The following is a 27735-nucleotide window of genomic DNA, read 5'->3' on the forward strand; positions in this document are numbered from 1 at the left end:
ACAATGAATGCTTTGTATTTTCTTTCTACTAGGAACAAAATAGAGGACAGTTTACCATAGTTACAGAATCATACGAGTGAGTGTACTATGTAAAAAAGCAATGAATCATTTCTTCTAATCAGAGAGAAACAACTATCGAAAATCTCAAATGCAAATGATTAAAGCAGCCAAAGAATCAAAAGGTTGATTTAGGATGATTCAGACACTGACAGGTCAAAAGAGTAAGTAGAAGCTTCATGTTCAATGGATTCTATTTACTATTTTTAGAGATACATATACGTCTCTCTTTCACTTTACTAACCTAAACTGTTAATGCCACTCTTATCCCTATCTTAAACTATGTTCCTGATTGTTCCTATAAACCTTTACACTTTTTTTAGTTTTAAGTGCTTTGTACTTCTTTGATAACCTAAGTTCAGAAAACATATAGTTTCTGGGGTTGTTCCTGGCTCTAGTTCTTCAAATTCTAGATTTTTTTCTTCTCCATTCTTCTAAATTGCTTTTACCTTCACAATCCCATTATACAGGTAGTTGTGGAAGTTGTAGAAGACTGTAATCCATTATACATGTAGTACATAGCAGTAGATCTGTTTCAGATTCTTGGAGAATCCTTTGGTAATACATTTTACCTTTATCTCAAACCAATTCTCCTTCGCTCATGTGTAGCCATCAGCTGACTGTATTCTAAGGCTCAGGACCCTTCAGCTCTCATTCTGTTTCCCACATTATCCTTCCCCAAGCTCAGATCTTACGTCACCTTTGAATGAACTGATATGCTCTTGGCTCAAATACACCAGTCCCTTCTCCATCCCATTCCAGGGTCCACCACAAACCAGAAATCCAGCCACCTTTTCCTCCAGCCTTTCTCTGAGTTCCAGTGATCAATTACAGCTTCATTTTGTGTTGTGACTCAGCAGAAGCTTGCTATGAGTTGAGTAGGGATGCTGGAATAATGAGCAGCTGTTGCTCGTTAGGGTCATCTTCTGCAGATAAAAGACGGATGATGCCACGCCTTAGTTGCAGAAGTCAAGGTCGTTCATCGGTTGTGGTTAGTTGTTCGTGAGAGGCACTTGGATAAGTGATTTGCTTTCTGTAAACCTGATTCAAAGAGGGACTTGGATAAGTGAGTTGCTTTCTGTAAACCTGGTTTGCTGTAAGAACTTTTTGTTTTTGCATTTGCTGTGTAACTTTTTGCCAGAGACTTTATCTACGTTTATTTTGGGCTCGCAGGCAGCTTGAGCCAGGACTGATAAAGATATTTCCTTTGAAGTTCTGTCTGACTGTCATTTGTGAATGAGCCAAAAGGGGGGTCAGAACAACTTTGCATCTACATGTGAAGGAAAAACTCACATTTCCCAAGCTTTTTCCCCCTGAATGGCAACCCCAAGATGACCTGCTGAACACTCATTGTTTCTCGGGGGTTGACAATAAGCTTCCCACTGGATAAAGTACTTTATGATTACTTCTGACTTCATAGCGCATTTACCTTTTGTCTGTTTTTATACTTTTCCATCATACTATAATTCCTACACAATTATAGGATCAGTGTGTTGGAAAAGATCATTGGAAAAGGCCAGGATTCCTCAATGCAGGAATCCAAATTAAAGCATCTCAGACACATAGTTATTTCATCCAATATAAGGAAGTTACCTGTCCTGCCTTCCAGTAACAAATGTGTTATGCTATATTCTGTATTTTGGAATGAGGTTTTGAGTTTATTCAACATCCTTTCATATTCTCCCTTCCAGTCATCTTTTCTGAAAGCCAAACATTTGCTCCTTCAATTTCTCTTCATAGGTCCTAGTCAGGGGTGGGTTGCTAATCCCGTTCCAACCGGTTCGGTTGGAACGGGGCCGGCGGCATCCTCGTGCACGCGCGCAGTTCACACATGTGTCTTAGCGCCTGCGCGATGCTCCAGCTGCTCGCGGAGACTCGCACAGGTGCTGTATGTGCCATCCAGCTGCTTGCGGAGAATTGCGCAGGCGCTGTATGTGCCATGTGCCTGCGTGGAAGCGCAGAAGCCTTCAAAGACCGGTAAGGAGCACAGGCGGGCGGGTGGGCCCTTCGCCGTTCCCGGAAGTTACTTACTTCCGGGTTCGCTGACCAACCGGTTCGCGGGGACCGCCGCGAACCAGTTGAAACCCACCCCTGGTCCTAGTCTGCTGGTAGTCTTTGTTGCCATTATGTAAATATATTATTTTTTTTCTAAATAAAAAATCTTGAAGAGTGGTGCCTTTAAGTTTAGAACTAAACATAGTACACTAAACATAGATGGGACTGACAAATGCAGGCTAGAGTGGAACCATTCCTTTCCTTCACTTGAAGATTATATTTGTGTGAGATAGCCTAATACTGCTTTTGATTTTTACAGCAGCATCACAGCATGTCCACAATCGTATTCCATTGCCAACTTACCTGACATTGTTCTGTTCCAAGCCCAAAATACCCATCTTATACCTATATACTGGTATCTGGTTTTTGCTTCCTAAGTGAATAACTGCACTTCATTCAGCTACTTTCAGCCTTTTATCTAATCTGTCACAATTATGAATTGAATTTCTGCTTCTATACTATTAGCTATTTCACATAATATCGTATTTGCAAATTTGATTAACACTATCTTTACCTCTTATACAAATTATTACCAATTTTTACCAAGCCTGCTATCCCCATTCTGTATTTATATATGACATTTGTTTCCAGAATACTTCTGTACTGCTTTCAGTTACTTTCAGCCATTTATCCAATTTACTGATCTATCATAGTTTTGAATTATATTATTCAAAATCATTAATCAAGTAGAAGATTCCTCTCATCAATTTGATGAGTAATTATTGATGAGTGTACTTGGAGTATAATTTTCAAGACAGCTCTGAATCGATTAAATCATCACACCATCCAGCTTTCACTTAGTAGCACACTAAACTAGATTAGAACACTAGAGCCCGTGACAAAATTATCATTCGGTATCATACTTAAGAAACTTTGAAAGTCAGGTAAAATAAAAATGATCTTCTTGTCTACCAAAAATATGTAAATAATGGTGATGGTCTCATTTTCCAGAAAGAATTTTATAACTGAAGTGCTGCAACAGAAAAGGCTTATTATATGTTTTCAAGAACTTTATTTGTAGTACTGTCAGGGTTAACTGCAAGGAGGAGGTTTTTAAAAAAATATCAAGTTGGCATCCTCAACCATGGCAGATTTCTGGACTTCTTAAAACAGAAATCTTCCTAGAACACTTCCACACAATTGTCACTACTTTTTTTAAATATTAGAAATTGAGTAATGCTGACAGCACACGGGAGTGGCTGAGATCATCCCCACTCATCTTATAAGTTTTAAAATACATTTCAATTAAAGAAAAGTTAAAGTCATTTAATTTTTACTTGTTACAAAGCAAAGAATATAGAGTGTTCTGAGAACTTATGATTAGCTTCAGCCAAGGTTTTGATAATAGTTTACCCACCTGGATAACTGTTATCTACCCAGTTTAGATCATCTTCTCGAGAATTAGTTGTTACTCCCCCACCACCACAGCTTCCACCTGGCTGGATATGGAATACACCTAAGTCATTTCCACTGCTAAAGCTAAGCTCCCTGGGTGCTCCTGGTATGTCATCAACTTGATGTAGAACGGTGGGCAAGGATAATTGACGCGCAAAATATAGCCTCTCATTATCAAGACAACCCCTGCCTTCTTGAGGTGCCCACCGTTTTCCAACAGAAGGGGCTCTGTCGACTCTTGGGCCCGGCGAGCTCAAGTAGTACTCAGCCTAGAATCATGGATCCCGTTGATTCGGGATGCATGCGACTCTACAGCGAAGGGATTGGCGATGCCGTACCGACGCTAAAGACTTAAGTCAAGTAAGTCAATGTAGAACAAATGAAAGGACTTATTCTTTCCAGAATATTCTTAGCTCTTCAAGATAGTCCAGACAAGAAGGACAACCAGGAACACCAACACTACTGTGAGGAACATTAAACAGAATCTTAGTCTGAAGTATTGAAGTATTTCTTCCTCTCTTTTTACTTTCCAAAAGACCCTTTCTGAAAAGCTTCCCATGTTTCCTCCCCACTTGTGTTCTCCCTTTTATCAGAGAGTTGCTTTGGTTGCAGAGTCTTCCTCCTGTCTTTCAAAGTTATTCCCAAATGCCATCACAAGTACCCGGATAGCACTTGCTGCCATGGTAGCTGCTGTCATGGCAGCCAGCACCTTCTTCTTCCTCTTCCTCTCTCTTCCCCTACAGCAGACTTGAGGGAGATTGGAAAGGGCTCTTCTTTCCCTCAAAGCTTTTTTTCTAATGTTGGCATTCACCCCTGAAAACTACAGCAGTTGCCATTAGCTTCTCTTCAGATTGCAGTTCTCTTTTGATTCTGGGCAGTCTTGCACCATTGCTGTTGCTACAGCTGTTGCTGCTGCTAAGGCAGCAATATTCTCTACACAGGTAAGCAAGATAACTGCTACAACTGTGCCTGTCCCTCAGGTCAGCCCCCTCAAAGGTATGAGCCATGAAGCAAACTCTTTGTTGCCCAATTTAAATAACATGTACTTTTTGGACAATAAAGTTAAAGTGGTAGACAACAATAAACTAATAAGCACAAACATATAAAACTAATCAATTATTCCATCATTGGCCTGTTTCATCCCTCTCCCCATTTGTACACACACTTTCACAAAGGCCACTGGAAAAAGTAACAGCAGACAGTATTTAAAAGGGTTTCTCAAGGAGAATATAAGTGTAAAGGGGGAAAAAAGGCATTAGCACACAGTAGGACTGCAGTTTGCTGCAACGTTATTCTGCAAATGATTACAAAAGTTATTATTCCACTTAGACTTCACTGCATCATACCCCAATGAAATTCAGTATGGCTGTGAGGTGCAATAAGATTTGGGATTTCAGACTGCACTGAATGATAATTTAAATGACCAGAAGCCATAAATAAATTCAGCTGTCAAGAAGCGATTCTTTTTTTGTGTTACTTTGACATGGTGTGCCTGATATACTGGTAGTTCTCCCAAAACTATTTATATTGCTTGCTTCATTGTGCCAGAACTTTAGAAAGAAGAAGGGCTTAATTTCTTTAACAATAAAGTTAATGTGTTTGCCACCTCCAAGGTGACATGTCAAGCATTAACTTTACAAAAACATCCTCCTTGTGAAACTGCAAGAGACTTTGGATTAAGATACATTTTATCATGACCCGAGGAGAGAAAAATATGACAGTCCCACTGGTGGATTTCTTTCAATAGGCTCAGTAATTACTGACAGGAGTTGTGGAAATTTACAACATTGTGTCAAGGTAATGTTTTTTGGATATGAAGATAGAGGTGACCAGTTTCTTATGCTAGGAAGCTGGTTTTGCTCACCTATTTGTGATGATAATAATATATGATTATATCCCAGTTTCCTCCAATTTTCAATGTCAATGTTCTATTCTCATGGCATCCTATTACCGAAACTATTACCGAAACTACCGACACAATGTTGTTCTACACCTAATGCAACACTACACCATAAACACCATAAGTCTGCTAACACAATTATTCTAAGAGCATTTACTTAGCAATTTTGCTTCATGTTCTTGGAAAATCATATTTTCTGCTATTTTGAATATGTACTTCATAGTTGATGAGCTGCAAGCAATAGTAGGTTGATGAAGATTCCAGTCATCCAGCTAGAGTTGTCTGGAACTTGAGTCATGGCATATTGCACTTTTCTTTTCTTTCTTTTTGGTTTGAAATGCCTACACTCCTAAGAAGACTATTCAGATTAAATGAGAAAGGAAACCACTTTGGTTCCTCTAACCAACTCACTCAGACTGACAAAGCTACTTGGGTAGGCAGTGAAGCCTCAAACTAAAAAAAGGGGGCAAAAGAAATCAAATTGTCATGATGGTATGTTGACTTGAAAAAATATCTTTCAGTTAGAGATATTAGCTTATATAGATTAGCATGACTGGATTTAAATTTTGCCTCAAAATACATTTGTAACAACTGGCCAAAATGGACCCATATTGACTAGCATTGATTTTTTTTTTATCACTATGGCATGCTGTATAAGTATAACTGACTAGTAACCAACTCCATTTTTTCCTTTCTCTTACTAGAAAGAGTTATGGGAAAAGACAACCAACTGTCAGCTCTCCTGGGCAAACCAGGCAGGAAACATGACTAGATGAGCTAATTCTACTTTATTGTAAGGCTACGTTAATAGAATCTTACAAGCCTGAACGTACAAACGTCCCACTGCCACTTTTAACAAATTAAAGTGGATCACTACTAAGTTTCTTTCTCTGATTGTTAAGCCACTGGGGATCCTCCTTATCTTGTCTGATTGTTTCCTAAGCAGCATCTCTTCCCCTCATTCCCCAGGGTCATCTATACAGTATATTACACCACCATGGTAATGTGGTAAAGATTCATGGGCCCATTTATTGGTATCCCCCAGTGCCCAGAAATTTCCAATGCAAATAAGAGTAGTGTGCATCCATTAATTATTATAAAGTCAAAAAACCAATCAACTTGTGATATATAAGTTAACTCCAAAGGGGAAGAATGTAATAGTTGTGGATAAATGGTCTGATCAGAGCTGAGGTGGTGCAGTGGTTAGAGTGCAGTACTGCAAGCTACATCAGCTGACTGCTAGTTGCAGTTCAGCAGTTCAAATCTCACCAGCTGAAGGTTGACTCAGCCTTCCATCCCTCCGAGGTGGGCAAAATGAAGACCCAGATTCTTGGGGGTAATATGCTGACTCTGTAAACTGCTTAGAGAGGGCTGTAAAAGCACTATGAAGTGTATATAAGTCTAAGTGCTATTGCTATCTTGTACAGTGGGCATGATGAATAAATGCATGCAAGCAAAGGTATGAGTTTAATTATGAGCGAAGGACTAAAATGGACCTCAAAAGCTATGAATTTATGTCATCTATATTGTTGCTGGTGAATCTAAAAATAATCACATTGCATGTTATTTTCTCCCCACTTCTGAATGATAATAATATCTAACTATATCAATGCATGAGAAAAATAATTCTGTTTGAACACATGAATTGATGTTTAGGAATAAGGGAAGCTCCAAAATATTTGGAGACCAGAGAATGAATAAAACGACAATTGGGGAATATCTGCTATGAAAAAGTTATGTTTTGAATACATGGTCTGTTTTGAAAACAAGCACAAGCCTGTTAGAGCACATAATATATATGGCTAAAAATTAATCAAAAACTATTACTGAGGACACAAAGATAAGAAGAGCTTCTCTGTATAATGAGTGTATTATATGAAAGTGTCAGTAATGAATATGGAAGAAAAAGCAATAACTGAAACAAAATTGAGAATAATAGGCCTGCAAAAAGAAAAAAAAACATATATTAAAAACAAATAGATGATTCTCCTTAAAGAAAGTTAAAAGTTAAAATAAGGAAAGGGGATATGAATAAAGCTTGGGAAGGAGTGGAATGAATTATGCTTCAGATTGCCACAGAAATATGTGGATTTGTGCTAATGAAAAAGGGTACTTGGTGAAATGAAGGAATGAAAAAACATGTATAAGGGAATTATTGCTACAAACATGAGAATAATATATTGTACAATATATTTAGAGGAAAAATACAGAAGTTACAAAGAATGATTTTTCCCCATTTTATTACTTGCTTTGCTAAATCAATTGAAATTTTTAAAAAAACTTTGAAAAAAAACTTAACCAAATGCTGATGCAAATGAAAAAAAATTCTGGAATTAAATAAGGAACCTCAGTCAAGTGGATGGAATTGTGATGGCTCCCTGGAGGGCATATTGCTTTGTGCCTCACAAGAAAGAAGACAGGTCAGAGACCAAATCACACTTCATTATAGTAAATTATAATAAGCTACTAAGTAGGACCTGAGAGTAGGTTTCATATACAGATTTTTCCATAGGGAAGAAAAAAGCTAAACTGGTAAGGCCAGATGGAGTCTTATATAACATAACTGGTATGATGGTTAGCATCTAGCTGGCTAGATGCAACCAATTAAGTTACATCTAGACAGATTACTCATGTCTCCTAATCAAGAAGTTTAAAAAGGCTAGTTAAAGCTCCCATTACTGTAGTGGTTGTTAGCAAAATGTTCATCTATCTTCTCTGCTTGATTGAGTGGCCTATAGTATACACCTATAGCCATGTCATATCTTTTCCCTCTAATTTTCATTCAAATATGTTTGAGAAGATTTTCGTCATGGTACTGTGTATTTCTGTAGTGGTATAATGATACAACTACTCCTCTTTTGCTGAGTCTAGGTTTTTTGAACAGTGTATGTTCTTCTAGCAGCACATTCAAATCATGGATTCCAGTATATCAATTTCAGTGAGGGACACAATAAGATACCTGCCCTCATGTACTAGGATTTCAAGTTCATCCTGTTCATTCCCCATACTTTGAGTTTTATAGGCATTTGGGCCCTTTTTGGCCAATCTTGCCTTTGCTTCCTACTTTTTCCATTTTATACCTGAGTTCTCCTTCTTTCTCACCACTCCCTTCCTTGTTGTCCAGTTAGTTATTATGGGGTTTTATGTTTGGAGTTTCTGTTTCCTAAAGATTCATCTTCCTCCCTTTTCAGTTTTAGTTTAAAGCCCTTTGAATAAGCCAATTGTTTTTCAAACATATTCTTCCTGGTTCTTTGTAGGAAATGTAGTCCATTCCCTGACAGAAGTCCTTCCTGTAGGTAACGTAACCCATGGTCTAGGAATCCAAAGTTCTTGCTACAGCACTGTCTCTAGAGCTAGTAATTTACTTCTAGACTTCTCCATTGGAGGAGACTGTGCCCAGTGGTGTGTTCCTGCCAACTCCCACCGGTTCTCCCGAACCAAATGTTAATTTTCTGAGCAGTTGGAAGAACCGGTTGTTGGAAGAAATATTTTCCCACTTTCTGGGCCTAATCCTGCAAGGAACACAGGAAGGAAAGATTTTAGTGTACCTGTATTTCTAGCCTAATCCTTACCTTAATTGCCACCCCTGGTGCTTTAAGTGTTTTCAGAAACTGCCTTTAATAGTCTTAATAGTTCTTGGCAGTATGCCCAGACTTTCTGTTGTAGCTGAGCTTCTCTGGAGTGCCCCACCTGGAGTCTTTTGTGGCACTTTTATTCCTGGGGGATTGAACAGCTATTTACAGAACTATTGGTGTAGCCATTGAAGAAATGGCTGAGAGGCAGGATGCAAACTTGGTTTTCTGATTTTTTTTACTGCCTTTAAATGTGATTTTTCTTTAAATCTGGATGATTACCTTAGGGTATCTTGCAAAGTGAGTGAGACCAGCTGGTATCTTTAAGTGGTGCAAATGGATCTAATGGGTTCTTTGTCAGTTCACTGAGCACAGGTGTCTCTTGTCTATGGGGAGTCCAGATCATGGTTGTCCCAAAGGTGCTTTTTTAAAGAGGCAACTGGACATTCTTGGGTTCCAGAAAGTCCAGTTGCTGCTTGAAAAAGCGCCTTTGGGACAGGAGTTTCTTGCATTGCTTTGGAATGGCCAACTACATGATTGCTCACTGATAATAAGTGGATCCTCCTTCTAGTTTGTTGTAGTTTGCTCTCATGATAATATGGGATAGTAACATGGCACCAATTGTAGAAACTTAGCACCCACCCCTCTCCTAGAAGAATGAAATATTTTGAGAAATATTAAAAATAAGAATATATTTTCCTGGATGAAAAATGGAGAAACATGTTTTCTTAGAGGGAGAAAGCAGACCCCACCTTCCTTAATAGCAGATGTCAGCACTTTAGAGATAAAGAAATAGATAGCTATATTCATAGGCAAAAATTCCCTGTCTGAACAAAGAGAGAATGGGATTAGCCATCACTCAAGATGTTAATTTGTTAATTTGTCTCTTTAGCTTGGCATTTTGTAGCCCAAACATGCCCACCCAATTTCTGGAGGGCTTAAATGAGCTCTCTGCTAAAGGGTTTCCCTTTATGAGCAAGAATTTTTATTTTAACTATTTTAATTCTTCAATTTGCTCTGGCACCCTGATTTGTAACTCTGGGTTGCAGGTTTTGCTGAGGGAAAGGAAGATATTGAGACAATATGGTTTAGGTTTCCATGATAGCTGTGACTCATTGATCTTCAGTGTTTATTCCCCTATTTCTAATCTAATAATTGGTATTTAGGGCAGCTTTTTGCAAGCAAAGAAACTTTTTGTATTTTTGTACAGTAATCCTTGACTTACAACTGTTCATTTAGTGAACATTTGAAGTTACAATGGCACTTAAAAAAAGTGTCTTTATGACTTTTTCACACTTGCAACTGTTGCAGATGTTGTGGCCCACCAGTGGCCAGTGAAGCTGGCAGAAGTGTTGGACAGTGAGGAGGTTGGGGAAGAGCAGGGGCCAGTCCTAGAGGCTGGGGAAAGCTCGGACAAGGGCTCTGTGTTGGAGGCCATCTGGCAGTAATTAGGTGCCTCCTGAGCTAGATAGCAGTGAGGCAGAAGAACAGCTACAGCCTGTTCCCAGTGTGCGCATACGCAGAGCTGCAAGAAGAAAAGAACAACTCAGAAATCAGGGTAGACTTGGGAGTAAGGTCACAGGTGGAAGGTGATTGGCCCCTCTCATAGGAAATAAAAGAGGAGTGAAAGGGAAATCGGCTTTTGCAGGAAACAATTCATTCGTTCTATTGTTAGATTTGTTTCAGGAGTGTGAAGATCTGTCCATGAATCTCAGAGACTCTGTGCCCAGTCTTTCCTTGCACAGCACCCTATTTGTAAAATATTTACATGGCAGCTTTCCAAGATTGATAAGGTCTGTAGTCATAAATATTCCTTTGAAAGACTGTTTGCCAGGCCTTGCTGAATGGGAATGAGAGGAATTCCCATTCATTTAATAAAAGGGGTTTTGTCGGAACCAGGACTCTGCCTCATGCTTTTTGGGGAAGCCTAGGTTAAAGCAGGAGCATTCCCATGGTCATGAGAGATCGGGCAAGGCTAAGCACCCCTCGACATGAGTGGCATCAAGTTGGCCATACCCACTCAGTCACATGACCACCCAGCCACATCTATCCAGCTGATCATTAGGGCAGAGAACCGATTGTTAATTTATTTGAAGCCCATTGGATGTTGATTTTTCCATTGGAGTACAGATGAGAACATCAACTATGGTCCTTAGCTCTTTGATTTTCCTGCCTAGTTGTTCATAGTTATTTACATTATATACTTATTTACATTTGCAAAGTTAGATTTGAAAAAGTGAAAGTAAAACAAGACAAAAAAGAGATGTTTTTATACTGTCTTCTAAGAAATCAAAAAAGCCCTTGTCACATGAATTAAAAGTAATGAAATGACTTGGAATAAAACTGACGTGAGAAAATACTAGAAGAGGTACAGGATAGATTTATATAGGGATCTTACTGTTGACAAATAGAATTGAAATTAATATTATATGAGCATTAGTATGTCCCATCCTCAGAAAATGAAAAAATAAATGCTGTATGTTCACACATAGTGAGACAGAAGTAGATAATAAAACCGAAGACATGTTAAATATGAATGAAGCTTTATTTAATGAGTTTGAAAACTACATCTGCACTTAATGTTTGCTTGAGTACTATTGTTGCTTTGTACAAAAGGAAGTGTAACAACAATGAATGCAAAGACTCAAGGGAGCTTAATTTAATTAGTTGAGAAGGTGTTTAGAAGAAATCTAATTTAAAAGGATCTAAGAGATAACAAACATAATTTATGAAGTGGTTTCACATTGAACATGGACAATTCAAAGCAGATATTTGTTCTTAAACACATCACTAAGAAATGTATGATGCTGGAAAGTAAGTTTCTTGTATATTTCTTGTTATAAGAGAAACTAATGGTATTCCTATGCTTGGGGTTCAGTTTGTGCTTAGGACCAGTTAGAGCACCCAGCAATCATGTGATTGACATTTCTAACCTTCCCTGCTGGCTTCCCTGCACACCTCTCACCCATTCTTTCTAATCCATGCTTCTTACACATCTCCTTGCACCCGTGTGCACTTTTTATGACTCACACTACACCCATTTGCATCCTTGTGCATCCTGCCGGCAAGTGTGGCACCTTACACAGCCCCTTACACCTTCACACACCCTCCCCTGAACCTCCCTGAAATAGCAACAGCAACATCCCTTATATACTGCTTAACAGTGCTTTCCAGCCCTCTCTAAACAGTTTACAGAGTCAGCATATTATCCCCAACAATCTGGGTACTCATTTTACCCACCTCGGAAGGATGGAAGGCTGAGTCAACCTTGTTGCAAAGCAAAGTTTTCTAAGATGTTGATCGTGATATGTAAAATACAATTAATAATCAAAAACTGAATAAATACAATACAAAGAATATAAGATACTTTTAAAAACTTGATATTAAACCTAATTAACTGACAACCCCACCCAAAGCAAACAACTTGTAAATACTATTTAAAAGCCCAGTAAAGCAGCCATCAAGGAAACGTATCAGGATAGGGAAGTATAAGACACAAACACACACAAGCAGAGTTTCTACTATGCTCCAGATGGCAAATACAGTGAAAACCACATCAGGCAATTTCATGTGTAAATATAGTAGGAGTATTCTTTCAGAAAAGTAGAATATGGTTGTTTAAGGCTTAAAATGTAAAAAAAATCAGCATAAAAACAAAGAGATTGTGCTAATGGATCTTTTCAAGATAGTCTCACGTATTCCATATGAAAATGAAACTTTGAAGGTCAAGTTTACCATCAAAGGCTATTGATTAAAACCTGGGGGATATTCCAACAGGATCAAGAATTCTGAGGAAACTTTCAGAATTCTTTTGAAATTGTTATATTCTTTGGAGATACGTTCTTTAGAAATGTCCTGCTCCTCAGATCTTTTTTTTTTGTCCTTTTTCCTATTTCCTCATTTTGTTTTCTCCTATAATCATCTTTCAGAGACTGAAGTCTTTTCAAAAAAGCAAAGTTAGGAACTTGTTAAGTAGCCTGATTCGGCAATTGCCTTTGAAAAGCTTTAGCTTCTCAACAGTGTCATCCTTTTACTCTTGAATTAATTCTGCTTCACATAAGCAATCAATTTTTTCTATATGACCTTGTTTCACAAACATAAATGTATAAATACAGTGATTTTTAATTACTTTGCTAATTTATTATGAATAACAGTCTTTTAAGCACTAGGAGAAACATCTGTAAGTCTAGAAAAAAACATTTGTTTATATTCCTGAATGTATTATTTGGACCCTCATCAGCTGCAGACTCTCTTGTTAGGCCTGGAAGTCATCTTTTGCATTGGGCATTCAGGCCTGCCACATTTAATGCTGTGGGAAATTGAAAGGGGGGATTATATGGAGTGTGAGAGATATAGTCAAAGTAACATTCCTTTCTCAGAGAGTCAAGGACATCTTGCCCTGCACCTTGAGTGATGTGATTGGGAGGCATCTCCTGTTTGGATGGTTCCTGATTGGACCACCTGATTAAATGGTCCATGGGTGCTGGGCAGGGACTTGAACTTTCATTTGGGTGGGGAAAACTTGGAAGCTTTCAGATTTGGGTTTTCCCAGATGTGCCAATATGATATCTCTAATAAAATGGAACTTTCAGGAACCTCAAGCCCCAGAATCCTCTTTCATTCAGAGTGTTACTTGGAACCCTGACATTAACCTGAATCCTCTTTAAAAACTTCAACCAGCTGCCCCAAACTCCGGGGTGCTGTTCAAGGTCCTGAGCCCCAAATGCCGACCCAAAACTCGGAGGTACAATACAATAATACAATAGCAGAGTTGGAAGGGACTCTGGAGGTCTTCTAGTCCAACCCCCTGCCTAGGCAGGAAACCCTATACCATTCCAGACAACTGGCTATCCAACATATTCTTAAAGACTTCCAGTGTTGGGGCATTCGCAACTTCTGGAGGCAAGCTGTTCTACTGATTAATCGTTCTAACTGTTCTCCTCAGTTCCAAGTTGCTTCTCTCCTTGATTAGTTTCCACCCATTGCTTCTTGTTCTGCCCTCAGGTGCCTTGGAAAATAGTTTGACTCCCTCTTCTTTGTGGCAACCCCTGAGATATTGGAACACTGCTATCATGTCTCCCCTAGTCCTTCTTTCTATTTAACTAGACATACCCAGTTCCTGCAACCGTTCTTCATGTTTTAGTCTCCAGTTCCCTAATCATCTTTGTTGCTCTTCTCTGCACTCTTTCTAGAGTCTCCACATCTTTTCTACATCGTGGTGACCAAAACTGAATGCAGTATTCCAAGTGTGGCCTTACCAAAGCATTATAAAGTGGTATTAACATTTCACATGATCTTGATTCTATCCCTCTGTTTATGCAGCCTAGAACTGTGTTGGCTTTTTTGGCAGCTGCTGCACACTGCTCGCTCATATTTAAATGGTTGTCCACTAGGACTCCAAGATCTCTTTCACAGTTACTGCTGTAGGCAAGGTACCACCTATACTGTACCTGTGCATTTCGTTTTTCTTGCCTAAATGTAGAACCTTATTCTTTTCACCATTGAATTTCATTTTATTAGATAGTACCCAATGTTCAAATTTGTCAAGATCCTTTTGTATCTTTAGCCTATCTTCTGGAATGTTGGCTATTCCTGCCAGCTTGGTGTCATCTGCAAATTTGATGAGTTCCCCATTTATTCCCTCATCCAAATAATTTATAAAAGATGTTGAAAAGTACTGGGCCCAAAGCAGAGCCATGGGGTACTCCACTGCATTCTTTCCTCCATGAAGATGCAGTTCCATTGAGGACTACACGTTGAGTGCGGTTGGTCAGCCAGTTACGAATCCATCTGGTGGTGATGCTGTCCAACCCACATTTTTCAACTTTATCTAATAGTAGGTTATGGTCTACCTTATCAAATGCCTTACTGAAGTCTAAGTAAACTATATTGATGGCATTTCTCTGGTCCACTAATTTTGTCACTTTGTCAAAGAATGCAATAAGATTAGTCTGGCATGATCTGTTTTTGACAAACCCATGTTGGCTTTTGGCTATTACTTTGTTTGCTTCTAGGTGTTCGCTAATTCGTTGCTTGATTATTTTTTCCAGGATCTTTCCTGATATTGAGGTCAGGCTGATAGGTCTGTAGTTTCCTGGATGTGTTTTTTTCCCTTTTTTGAAGATGGGAATCACTTCATCTCTTTTTCAGTCCTCTGGTAGTTCCCTGGTGTTCCAGGATCTCTGAAAGATATAGTTCAGTGGTTCGGAGATCTCGTCTGCCAGTTCCTTCAGAACCCTGGGGTGTAATCCATCCGATCCTGGTGATTTGTACTCGTATAGCGTAGACAGGTGCTCACTTACCATTTTCTTCCCCATTTCAATTTGTGTTCCTAATCTGATTTTTGTGGTGCTCTTTTTGATAGGTTGGACTGTTTTATCCCTTTGTGTAAAGATAGATGCAAAATATGAGTTAAATAGTTCTGCTTTCTCCCTGTTGCTTATCACCTTCTTGCCACTTTCTCCAAGCAATGGACCAATTGTTTCCTTAACTGTTCTCTTGTTTTTAACATGTTGGAAGAAGCTTTTTTTGTTATTTTTACTTTTGTGGCAAACCTTTCTTCATTGTGAGCCTTAGCTTTCCTCACTTCATCTTTACATGCTTGGGCTATTTGCTGATATTCTGCCTTAGTTATGTCCCCCCCCCCTTTCCACTTTTTATACTTATCTTTTTTGTCTTTCAATTTGTCAGAGAGTTCTTTACGCAGCCATGCTGGTTTCTTTTGGGAGCTGTTATTTTTCTTCTTCGTTGGTATTGTGCTAGACTGGGCTTTTGTGATCTCATTTTTCAAAATTTCCCAAGCTTCTTGGGTTGTTTTCCCCTTGAGGATTCTCATCCATGTAATTTTTCTCAAGCTCTAAGTTTATTGAAATTTGCTCTCTTAAAGTCCAAGACTCTAGTTTCACTTTGTTCTACTATTTATGTTTGCATAATGTTGAATTCCAATATTGCATGGTGACTTGTCCCCAGGGTTCCTGTGGCTTCAACATCTTCTATCATTTCCTCTCTGTTAGTGAGAATTAGGTCCAATATGGCTGATCCCCTTGTTCCCTTCTCTACTTTTTTGGGAAACAAAGTTGTCTGCTAGGTTTGTTAGGAACCTGTTGGATCTTCCACTTGGTGCAGAGTTTGTTTCCCAGTTGATGTCAGGGTAGTTAAAATCCCCCACTACTATTGTGGTGTGCTTCCTACATACCTTAGTTAGCTGACTAGCAAAAAGTTCATCTACTTCCTCTGTTTGGTTGGGTGGCCTGTAGTACAGACCTATGGCAATGCCTCCCCCAACCTTTAATATTAACCCAAATGCATTCAAGATAGTTTTCATCATTGTTGTGCTCTATTTCTATAGAGAAGTAATTATTTCTTATATATAGTGCAACTCCACCTCCTCTTTTATTTGGTCTATTTCTTTTAAATAAATTAAATCCTTCCAGCTGTATTTATTTGTCAGTTTCATCCCACCAAATTTCTGTAATGGCAACAATATCTTTTACTTGAATTTCTAATTCGCCCTGTTTATTCCTCATACTCTGTGCATTGGTATATAGACATTTGAGTCCATTTTGATTGACCCTGTGTTTACTGTCTACATAACCTGTGTTATGCCTGACTGCCCCTATTTTCTTGCCACTTGTATGATTCATGCACATGGTATGGCACTCACTATTAAATGCTTGGTATTGCTTGACAGCAGGAGTGATAATCTTACCTGCACAAACATCTGTGTTACATGTACTGATAACCCTATGAATTTTAGATTGCTGGGAACAGAAATGTTCTATATCCATTAATTCTCTGTCCCCGCTATTTAGTTTAAATGTTTATCCAGAAAATCTGTGAATTTAATGCCAAGTAAGTCAGTCCCTTTCTTGGATGGGTGCAAACCATCTCTTTTGTACAGTTTTTCATTGGACCAGCTGCAGACATCATGACTAATAAAACCAAAGCCTTCCCTTTACACCACTCCTTTAGCCACACATTAAACTCTGCTACACACTGGCCCTTCCCTTTTTGTTCCTTATATACTGGTAAAACCTCTGAAAAGATAAGCCTACAACCTATACTACTAAGTTCATACCTCAAGCTCTGGAAATCATTCTTCACAGAAAGTACATCTTTTTGGGACAGATCATTTGTGCCAAGATGTATAATAGCATCAACATCACAGACCTTACTTGCATTCTTGACTATCTTAAGAATACACCTCTTGTCTCTGCTGGCAGTAGCACCTGGCAGACACCTGACCTCTTTTAAAACTTTCATATCCTTTCCTAAATTTACATCCCTTATGATTGAATAAGCAACCAGAAGGTGACTTCTCTTTTTGCATACCTTGCTCTTCTTGTGCGGCTGATGTGTGATATCTGGTTCCCCATTTCTCCTTTCTGAAGTAAGTTCTTCATTTTGGACCACGATCCCCTGCTTATTTGAGTCATCATTATCACAACTACCTTGACCTGTCTCTTTAGTGTCCCCATTAGGGTCAGCAAGGGCGCAATATCTGTTATGCTGGGTCACAGCAAAAGCTCTCACCCTGCCAGATCCCATGGTTGTCCAGACTGTTCTTCTTCTGCAGGATCTTTGCAGTGGTGGTGGGGCTGATAGTGTGGCATCTCCATAGACTGGAATGACTGAATTGGACACCTAATTTCTGCTTGGAGAGCACAGGTGTGAAGACTCAGGGAAGTTGGAGGACACCCCATTCTTTTCAATGGGACCTCATCAGTTAAATACTGGTGGGGTCTAGGAAGAGAGCCTTCTCTGCTGTTTTCCCCACCCTGTAGAATATCCTGCCCCTGGAAGTGAGAAAGGCCCCCCACTGTCCTGGTCTTCTGAAAAGGAGTTAAAACATGGCTCTGCAGCCTTGGGTGGGAAGCTCAGAGCAGCACACAGCTGTGGGGTTTGTTGGTGCCCTGATATCCCTTCCTTCACATTTTCAATTAATTTTTAACAGATTTTAATCATTCTTGTGTCCTTTTACATTCTAAGTTTGTAATTTTTTATTTTTATAAGCTATTTTAATATTTTAGTGTATAACGCCTAGAGTCTTCCTCTGAGGGGGATTGATGGTTGAAAAATGTGAAAAATAATTAAGTAAATAAATTCAATTCACTCAGGAAAAAAGTGTAAGACAGCTTCAAATTCTACTTCCAGTTCCCCTTCCCTCAAAACTCACAGCAATTCATACATGAATCAGAAATGTGTTTAGGATGTCAGTTTTTCTCAACAAGTGAAGCCCCACTGATTGTCATGGCCCAAAACCTTGACTCTGAAGTTACTCCAGGATGTCAGCTTCAGGAGACATCAAGCCAAGAATTATCTGAGGCTGATCAAACATGAGCACCATTAAAACAGCTGGAGCCATCAAATGAAAATATATGGCTTCCAAACACTTAACCCTAACCACTTAGCCTTTGTTTGAGGAACTCTTTAAGTTCATTCACTGTGTCATGTGGCATTTTTTTCCACAAGTTGACAGTATGTACAGTCCACAATTTTTACCTGATGTCCAACCTGTATGATGCTTTAATAGATTCAGAAAAAAAACTAGAAACATGTTTAGATAGTGCTACTTGGGCCACAACATATATAGGTAAAGTGAGTTAACTTACAACATTAGCTTATAGAAATATCTCTATAGGACTTTTAAACTAAGAATATCACTAATTTTTAACATTTTAAAGTAAATTTTAAAAAATTACTTCCTTTTTATAGTCCTTAAGAAAAGTTATCTGACATGTGACCATCAATGATAGAAGAGGGGGAAGAAAGAAAAATTATGTAACATTATGTCTATTTTATTAGACATTGCAGAGGAAGAAATAATTTAGCAATTATCATTTTACTGTGGCTATTGCAATCTAGTTTGTCTTCAAATGAGTCATGTACAACAGATTGCTATTTGTCACAATTTGTTTTTAAAGATATTTGCGGAGGGGGGAGGGACATTTAAATGCAATTCATTTAAGAAAAAGTCATTCACCTTACCATCAGCTTTTCAAAATTTTTTTAACACATTTGCTAGTTATTAAAGATAGCTGAGAAAGGAGTGGCACTTATCATACATTTAAAAAATTCTTTTTCGTAGGCAATTAATCTCTGTGACAGCAGCAGATGGAGTTACCTTTTTCAAAAAAAGAAATACATAAATTAAAACTCAATATGAAAAAAATATATACATGGCAGGAATACTAACATATACAGCATATACTAAACATCTCTGTCTTGTTACCGGTGTTATGTATTAATTTATAGATCATACAACCAATTCTCTGCACGGGGTAGAAGTCTTCAGATCATTCCAGACAAATGATTCTCCAACCTTTGTTTGAAAATATCTGGTATGGAACACCCATGACTCCAGGAGGCAGGATGTTTCACTTGAAGTTTGAAACAATATGAAGTTGTTTGATTTATATATTATATTTGTGAGAAGGTATGAATAAGAATGCAAATGAGTTAGAGCAAATGAAAGCAATTCCTAGCAGGGCACAAAAGGGAGAAAGTTTTCTTCTGGAAAATTCCAGCATATATAAATGCATTAAAATATTAAACATGATTTTTTTAAAAGATGATCCAACACAAGATTGTTCTCAAACAAGATAAAGTCCCCTTATGAACTGCATAAAACTTTGGCACTATTAGGAGGAAACGTAGCAAGAGTTCCAAAGTGGGGCTAGTCAACACCACAAGTTCCAAAATATTGTCCCATGAACACAAAGAACAACATGGGATATTTGATTCTATGCTATTTCAATGTTATTGGCAATGTTATTGGCAATATTATTGGCTTTCTTTTCTTTTCTTTTCTTTCAAACTTCCAATCCACTGATAACTGGAGCACCCACTAAACTAATGGTTCTCATGTCCAGCAATTATGAGATTGGTGGAATTCAACTCCCAGAATTCCACAACCAGCCTCACAATTATCAAGGTTGAAAAAAAACCCTCAATTAGACAATGAACGCTGACATTTTTCCTAGGAAGGAAGGAAGGGTGGACAGAAGCCATTATTAACATAAGACGACTTCTGCCTTTGTGAAAGATTGTGGGGAAGCTGGGAAAGAAGAGATGGTGGACAAATCAGATAACTGTATATCTCAGAAATGACCCCTTGGAGATGAGGAGGAACATGGAGAAAACATCTCAGAATATTCAAAGGACTTGCCTTTATTAACTTATTGTAAGCAAGGCTGCAAAATTCCTCTTAACATTTCCAAGATTCTGCATTTTCCCAGACTAGCATTAAAGATCCCTCTCTGAAACCTATATTGTTCTTACTTGGTTGGTCTAGCACAGCTGCAGAGGGGCTCAACAGTCTGACTGGGAAGTACTGGTAGGTGAATCGCTGTAATTTCATTTTTATTTACTTAAAATAGTTGCTTTCACCTCCCATGAAAAGCCATTTTGAAGCAGTTTACTGTTAAAATTACTGAAAATCAAAACCAAATTAATATATTATTGGAAGATTTAGGAGAACGAACTTATCTTTGCCTAGCCCTGAAATGTTAATAAGAATGGCACAATTCCTACCTCATTCCAAAACGAGGGGCTGCCACTAAAAAAGCTCAATTCTCAGGATGCTGAAACCCTGGGAAACCACTTGCTGGGCCTCACCATTAGAGATACCTAGAGTAGGTCCTTCAAAGGGAGATTAGAAGGAACATACATGAACAAGTATCCTTTCAGTTTCTGTGATTCCAGACATAAGAAGCTTAATAAATTAATACCAACTGCTTAATTTGGGACCCATAAGGAATTGAGTATATGCCACTCAATTCTGGTAAATACTCTTTGCAGCAACATTTTGCATTAATTCAAGTTTCAGGATTACTTTGTTGCTATAGTCTAGAAAGGAAATTATTAGGGCATAATTTACAGGACAGCCATTTTGGTGTAGTGATGAAAGGCACAGGAAAAAATGTAGGTAAAAAGAGAAAAGGGGAAAAAGAAAGAAAATATTTAAGAAAAAATGTATTAAGAAATGACTTTCCACTTCATTAAGGTGAGCACAATTTCAGTACCTTACTGCATTTTCTAATACTTCAGAGAAGATGTTTCCTCCTCATTTCTCATCTCTTATCAGTAAACAAATTATAAAGTCTTATTACTCAATCTTAATAAGCAAAAGTCCATTAAAAGTTATCAGAAATAGCAAACATATATATTTTAACCTTAATCAAGTCCATTTCATATTCCTTTACTTTTAACACAGTAACTTATCATTTTCTTTAAAAATATAACAAAAAATTCTTCTTTCCTATCTTACCTCTTATCTTTAAAGCTTGGTCATTTTAATTCAGTCCAGAAAAATTCATAAAGAGCTAGCAGAAATAGCAACAAATTAAAAATCTTTAATCCTTTCAAATAGTTTGCAGAAGTTAATTTATCATTTTCCCTTTGTTTCTTCTCAAAAACCTCTTCACAAGTTTAATACATACCAGAAATAACAACAACTGTATTTTAAGCTTAATCAAACATTCAGAGTCTGCTTTTGGACAAATGGACATAACTGATATTAATACCAGTTTAAGCCCATGGTACTTATATTATTTTACCCAATTACCCCTTTCTCCATGTTTCAATAATGTCATTAATAATGTCATCATCCTCACTGAAACAAAAGAAAAACAGACTTTGTTGGATTACACAAGCATCCCCCAAACAGGATTTTTTTTACTCATAAACAAACAATTACAAATTGCTCCATTACCCCCAGGATATGCCCTAATTACCCCTTTGGCAGTAATAATGTACTTCCAGTCTAAGAATCCGCTGTCTAAGCTCAAGCAGAATCAGCAAAGCAGAAGGAAAATTTATCAGGGAGGCCTGGTAAATTCAGGCAGATATTCTTGCTGCCAAAACAATTAAAGGGAAAAGATGGAAAAACATTGACGTACATGGGAAATGTTCTTTTTTCATTTGATATCTAGGAGCTATTTCCTTAGATCTTATCCTAAACAAGGTTATCGCTCTTCAAAATTATGTTTGTGTTATGATTTGAAATAAAATGTAGGATAATCCAGCTACATTTAAGACATAATCTTAACATGTGATATTATTTTAAAGAAAATGTGAAGCTTTATTCTTAGAAGTGTAAAGGATTTGTGGTCCCTATCTCCCCACATGAAGACGTAATGCATGAGATTTTTGAGCCACCCCCTTCTCTTTTGTCACCTCCAAAAGGTTCTAGGTGGCCCCCTAATCACTGCAAAGGATTTTCATAAGTGCAGGCAGAGATATGGACAAAGATAAGGGCTTTTCCATTTACAGTGTTTATACTGCAATTAAACCAAATAATAAAAAGATAATTTTATACATAGGCATTACATTTTAAAGTAAGTACACTGAATGGGTGGTAATAAGGATTTTAATGGAGATTTGCAACCTCTTCCCGGAGATTCATTGTGTCACATTATTTAAATCATTAAATGAATGTTCTAAAACTACTCTAATTTCATGTCAATTGGAACATTATTGACAATGGATAGTGTGAACATTTCAGGAAATAACAGAAAACAAATATTTTGATCTCATAGAAGGATGTAGGTACTTCTGCCTCCACCTACAGCAATGCTCAATTAGCTTCTTTTTGACAGGATATATTAAAAACTAGCAGCGGTGATGAAAACTGAAATATCCTCATAGCTGAATGCAATCTGTTCTCGCTCAGCAGGAATAATAACACTGTAATTCTGTGTTGCCTGCTTTTCTTATGCTCAGAAAAAAGTAAATAAAAACAAAAGAATTACGACACCCTCCAATTTTATATTGAATAATGTATTATATTATAATAACTTTTTTTCTCTCATGTTCGAAATATGCTTGGAATGAAATTCAGCTGTGTCTTGATAACTTTCATTGACTGAAGCAAACTTTTCAGATAAGTTATGGCCACAAAATGAAAATTTTATGGAGCATTCATTTATGGAGTACTATTTCATGCACCAATAGAACTGCTGTTAGAAAACAAACAACACGTACAGTATACCTTGCCATCTAATTATTCCTTATTTATTTGACCTTAGAATCAGGCTAAGGGCAATGAGCTTTCTATCTCAAGATTTGAAATTTACTTTTAAAGCTACAATGGCCATATCTAGAAATAACTCTTGAAATAACTGGAATTAGACAAGTTGTATTTTTTACAATTGAAGTCCTGCATTTTCCTAATTTATTATTAAAGTTACATCTCAACTTTGCCACAAATATACTTGTCAAAGCAAAAATTGTGCTAGATATGATGGTGTATGTCTTGTTTTAGCTGAAATGTCTGCCTCATTATCTATTGTGTTTTCTCCAATTGTGTCTAGTCTCCTGAATTATCCTGATTACCTCGATACACAGTTTGGGGTTTTAACTGATCATCAGCTGCACTGTTTATTAATTGATTTTCCAACAAAGGCTGCAAACAGCCTTTGTTTATAGGATTTAGGTGTTTTTGATGAACAAAACCATGGCTTTATGGGTAAGAGCTCTGGTTGCTTCTTGCTTAGATTACTGCATTTATTCTCTAGTGAGTATTCCTAATTTCTGTTTCCTGATTCTAGTTGAGAACAATAATATTTAGGCTGTTCTGGGGCTTCCACACTCTTCCATTTATTCACAGGGTTCTTTACAGGCTCCTAATTTAAGTAGAGTCTTCAAACAACTGGATCTTGTATAACAGCCCTCCAGTCGCAAAATCCCCAATATTTGTCTGCCCTTATTTCTCTTTACAGCCCTTCTCTTCCTTTGAGCAGGCTCATCCTTCTGTTCCTCATTCCAGGAGCAGAATGACTCTGGGCTTTCATGGACTTGGCCTCATGACTTTGGAGTGAACTTCCTCCTTCATTTCTGTGAAAGCTTGATGATATTGAAAAGACAGTTAAATACCTTTGGACAAGAAGAGCTAGTGCGGGATCTAGTTACTTTATTCTGGCTTTAAGGCTGGTATTTCCCAGCATGTGCTTTTTAATTTCAATTATGAAAGTATGTTAGACAGACAGACAGACAGACAGGGAGACAGTTATAGGCAGGCAGGCAGGCAGCTATAACCTAACTGTTTTGGAAGTTAAGCTGTGAATTAATATTATTGAACTGAATTGGGTAACTTTTTTCATCTCTATCATATTTTGGTAAAGGTGCACAATAAAGATATTATATTATTGCTTTACACTTCATAATGGAATTGAACATATATTTTTCTCATAATTTTTTAATGAAAGAAAAAGTCAAGACGCCATCTTACTTGGCAGCTGAATTCTTCATAATATCACAAATCCAACGTATCATGGTCTCTTATCTGTATTTCAATAAACTTTTATTATTTTCTTACATTCCTATAAAATAACAGTAGTTTGCTTCTTTCAAAGGCTCTGATGTTTTCTGTAGCAAGATGCTGCAATACTGAGGGGAAAGCTTGTGAGGCAGTTGTTTAAAAAGAAAAGGGGCCTTCTGTAGCTTTTGGTATAGTTAGAAGCCCACACAAACCTTTGAAAGTCAGACATTATTTCAGTGCGAAACATGTCATTAAAAAGAATACTTAAAGAATACAAATTGATAGCAGTCCAATTACAAATTGGACTGCTAGTCAGGAGCCTTCACTCCTCTACAAGGAATATAGACAGGGGAGAATTTAATGGCTTTCAGAACTCTGCTCTGCAAATAACCAAGTTTGGGTCCTTTCAGTTGAAGTTAGGTTCTAGGGAGCAGTCAAGTTTGTTATTGGTCTATGGGCCTCCTGTTAGTAACTTCCTGAGTTCTCGGATTCTGTCACAGACTTGGTGCTGTACAAGGTTTATATTTCTTGGCGTCTTCAGTCTGCTCCAAGTTGTGTCATTCTGGGACCGCCCAGAAGTTCATTACCACTGTAGCAACTAGGGACCTGTCATAAATCATTGAGAATCCAGAATTGCATCCTGAGCAATTGTGATATCATCTGGACATCAATCCTTGGCTATGTTCAGATCATTCTGATTGCTTTTTGGATTACTGGTTCTACCTCCCCCCAACACACACACATACACACAAAAACAGGAAATGGATAGTTCCTGTTAGATCAGTCTTGCCCAGGTGATTAATGGAATAATCAAAACTTGGAATTTCACCTGAGAATCTGATGGCTGCTACTTGGAACAAGCATATGACAAACACCTTGGACTAGATGCTGCTCTGTAGACTCTCACTGTGTATAAGCACTTTGGTTTTCTGAGGAACTGAGGAGATGAAATGCCAAATGAGATGCCCAGAGCACCATGGGAAGAAGACAAAGAGAAGATGAAGATGAATATTATTCATCTGATCAAAGTGGATGGCAAAACCCCAGTAGTCTGTAGAAACAGTAGAAGCAAAAACTCAAGAGGTGAGTAAGGCACAGAGGGTTAAATATAATCTCCTCATCCCTGCTTTTAAAATACAGTAAATGTTTGGACCACTGCATCTGAATTTTTATCCTGGCATCCTTTAATTCCTTGAGAGACTTAAACTCCTTAAAGTTTTGGAAGTAAGATTTGGTTCAGGAGTCTACTATATAGTGGAATCATCACCATGAGCTTGTATTCTAAATGCTGAGAGCAGAACTGAACTATAACTTGTGTTGACAGGGCTAGCACAGAAATATACTTTCTCTCATGTGCTGATGGAATGCTAAAGTGAAAACTTGTGTTTGGCTGCAGTAAAGACATTGAGAGGTGAGAAAGCAAATGAAGCCTAAAGCAATGTAAGTCTTGCCACTCGGCACATTCGATAGTTTTATCACCTTGTTATCTGCCTATCTGTCATTTCCTCAGGTCATTCCCACAGAACCTATCAAGCGATGCAACCCTCACCCAGGGTTCTCACATACACAGGAGTTGCAACATTCTACATTAACTATAACAACTCCAGAAGAGGAGAAAGCCATTCAATGTGATTGTGAAGTTCTTCGCAGCCATCTGATGTGATTTCCTGTCCAGAAGTGGGTCTCCCACTTTATTTACAAATCTGTTTCAGTGAGGTGATTCAATCAATGCTTTATCAAATCCAAACACTCCTTTGAAGATTTGCTATTAAAATCCTACTTAACATCATTCTCAAAATACCCATTCAGACATAATAGACAGTGTAATTGATTTTAAAAATATTTATCTGTGAGATTAATTTAAATTGGCTTATTTATGTCCTATAGCTTGACAGCTCAGTTATTTATATATTTTTAAACCTTTTACATTAAAAGAAAAGGATTATTGCTGCATTTTCTCTTAGGGTACAGATTCTATAAGGCAAAACATCTCTTCCAGTTTGGAAGAAAGTTACTTTATTCTACTATTTGAAGGTGGATGGAGCAAAGGTAATATGGAAATAGCAAACAATTCCATTCATATTTCTATGAGAAATATTTCTATGGGAATAAATATTTTTTTGAACCATGTAGACGTTACTTCCAAATAAATTGATCAAACTGAACTACCTATATCAATCAAGATGACATTACATGAACAACATTGCTCATGTTACAATACTCAGAACAATACACAATACTCAGATGTGATTCAATGAGAATGCCACAACAAATAAAATTATATAATCCAGGTTTGCTAAAGTTCTGTATGTCACCCTTAATCTTTTCAAGATGAACAATACTATTCAATCTCATTTTCCAAATGTCATTTTCTCATAATCATCAGCAAATAAAAGTATGATTATCAAATGGTAAAATTTCTGTTGAAATGATGGCAGATGAAAGGAAAATACAGACTTTAACAATAACAAAATAAGTTATCTCAATCTTTAGGCAGATATGTGATTCCAAATGTTGGACTTTCATTGTAGAATTTTCCTATTCTCCTCCCAGCTTCCTTCAATTGTTACCAAGGAAAAGTAACATTAGCCATGGACTGATAATGCAAGTAAAAACATTGGAAGCTTTAGAACAATTTTAAAATATGCAGTTAGAACAAATAGGTGCAGCAGGTATGGAAAAAATTAATAATATAAACATACACACCAAGTGCTCCTTTTCAAATCATTCCTTTTTTTCCTGGGCAGTGTTTTTGCATTAGATATTAAAAAGAAGCCTCCACCAAATGCTGAATTAATTGTGCTATACTCACAAACTGCATAATTTGTCTCCTAATTGTGCTATGGCTTCTTCATCTCACTTTTATGTTTGATGATTGGATAACAAACTTTAAAACAGAGTAAGAACATTTTTCCTGCATGGATATTTTTTAGTCTTTTCAGAAAGATAAAAGATATGTATCTTCATCAATGGTTGCCATGGAAATGATTATGCTGACCCAGATGATTGCAGCTTTGGAGAATGAATAAAAGGCAGATATGGCATACTCTAAAGAAACAAATAACTCATTTTCACATTTCTATTTATGGATAAGTGCCTTAGCAATAACAAAATAAGCCTGAAAAGCTCTGAAGAAGGATGGAGGTTTATGCTAGCTTTAAATATGAATCGGTTGAATTTGGAATGAGAAAGAAAAGGATCTTGCACGTGCTATGAACAGAATCCCCTATTTGTCATGCAAAAAAAGCACAATCTACAATATTTTCTCACAGTCTGCACTTCTCAATTGCATAACAATTGCATTTTTACAGTTAACCAATAATGACCAATTTCAGCCAGAATACTAGTAATATCCAAATAGCTGATATAGTTACAAAAACAAGTCTTCTAATACACTGTCATAAGTTATAGCTGGTTCTGTATAAATTTAAAACTGTGACTACCTAAGCAGCTAAATTACCTACAAACCAGCTACATAAATTTTCATTAGAAAATGA

The 27735-nt window shown here is 37.5% G+C and overlaps 2 long non-coding RNA genes across 2 annotated transcripts in view; one reads left to right on the forward strand and one right to left on the reverse strand.

Moving 5' to 3' along the window:
- LOC148047994 (uncharacterized) overlaps window positions 1-27735 on the reverse strand; it is a 75637-nt gene that overhangs the window by 18677 nt on the left and 29225 nt on the right. The gene's annotated exons all lie outside the window — the stretch shown is intronic.
- LOC148047995 (uncharacterized) lies at window positions 37-26607 on the forward strand. The gene is made up of 3 exons (XR_015695775.1): window positions 37-221; window positions 25563-25649; window positions 25749-26607. It is a non-coding gene; the product is annotated as an uncharacterized LOC148047995 (long non-coding RNA).

This window comes from Thamnophis sirtalis, unplaced genomic scaffold (assembly GCF_051295495.1).
Source record: "Thamnophis sirtalis isolate CommonGarterSnake01/CBP01778 unplaced genomic scaffold, rThaSir2_p1.2 scaffold_3, whole genome shotgun sequence".
NCBI lineage: Eukaryota > Metazoa > Chordata > Lepidosauria > Squamata > Natricidae > Thamnophis > Thamnophis sirtalis.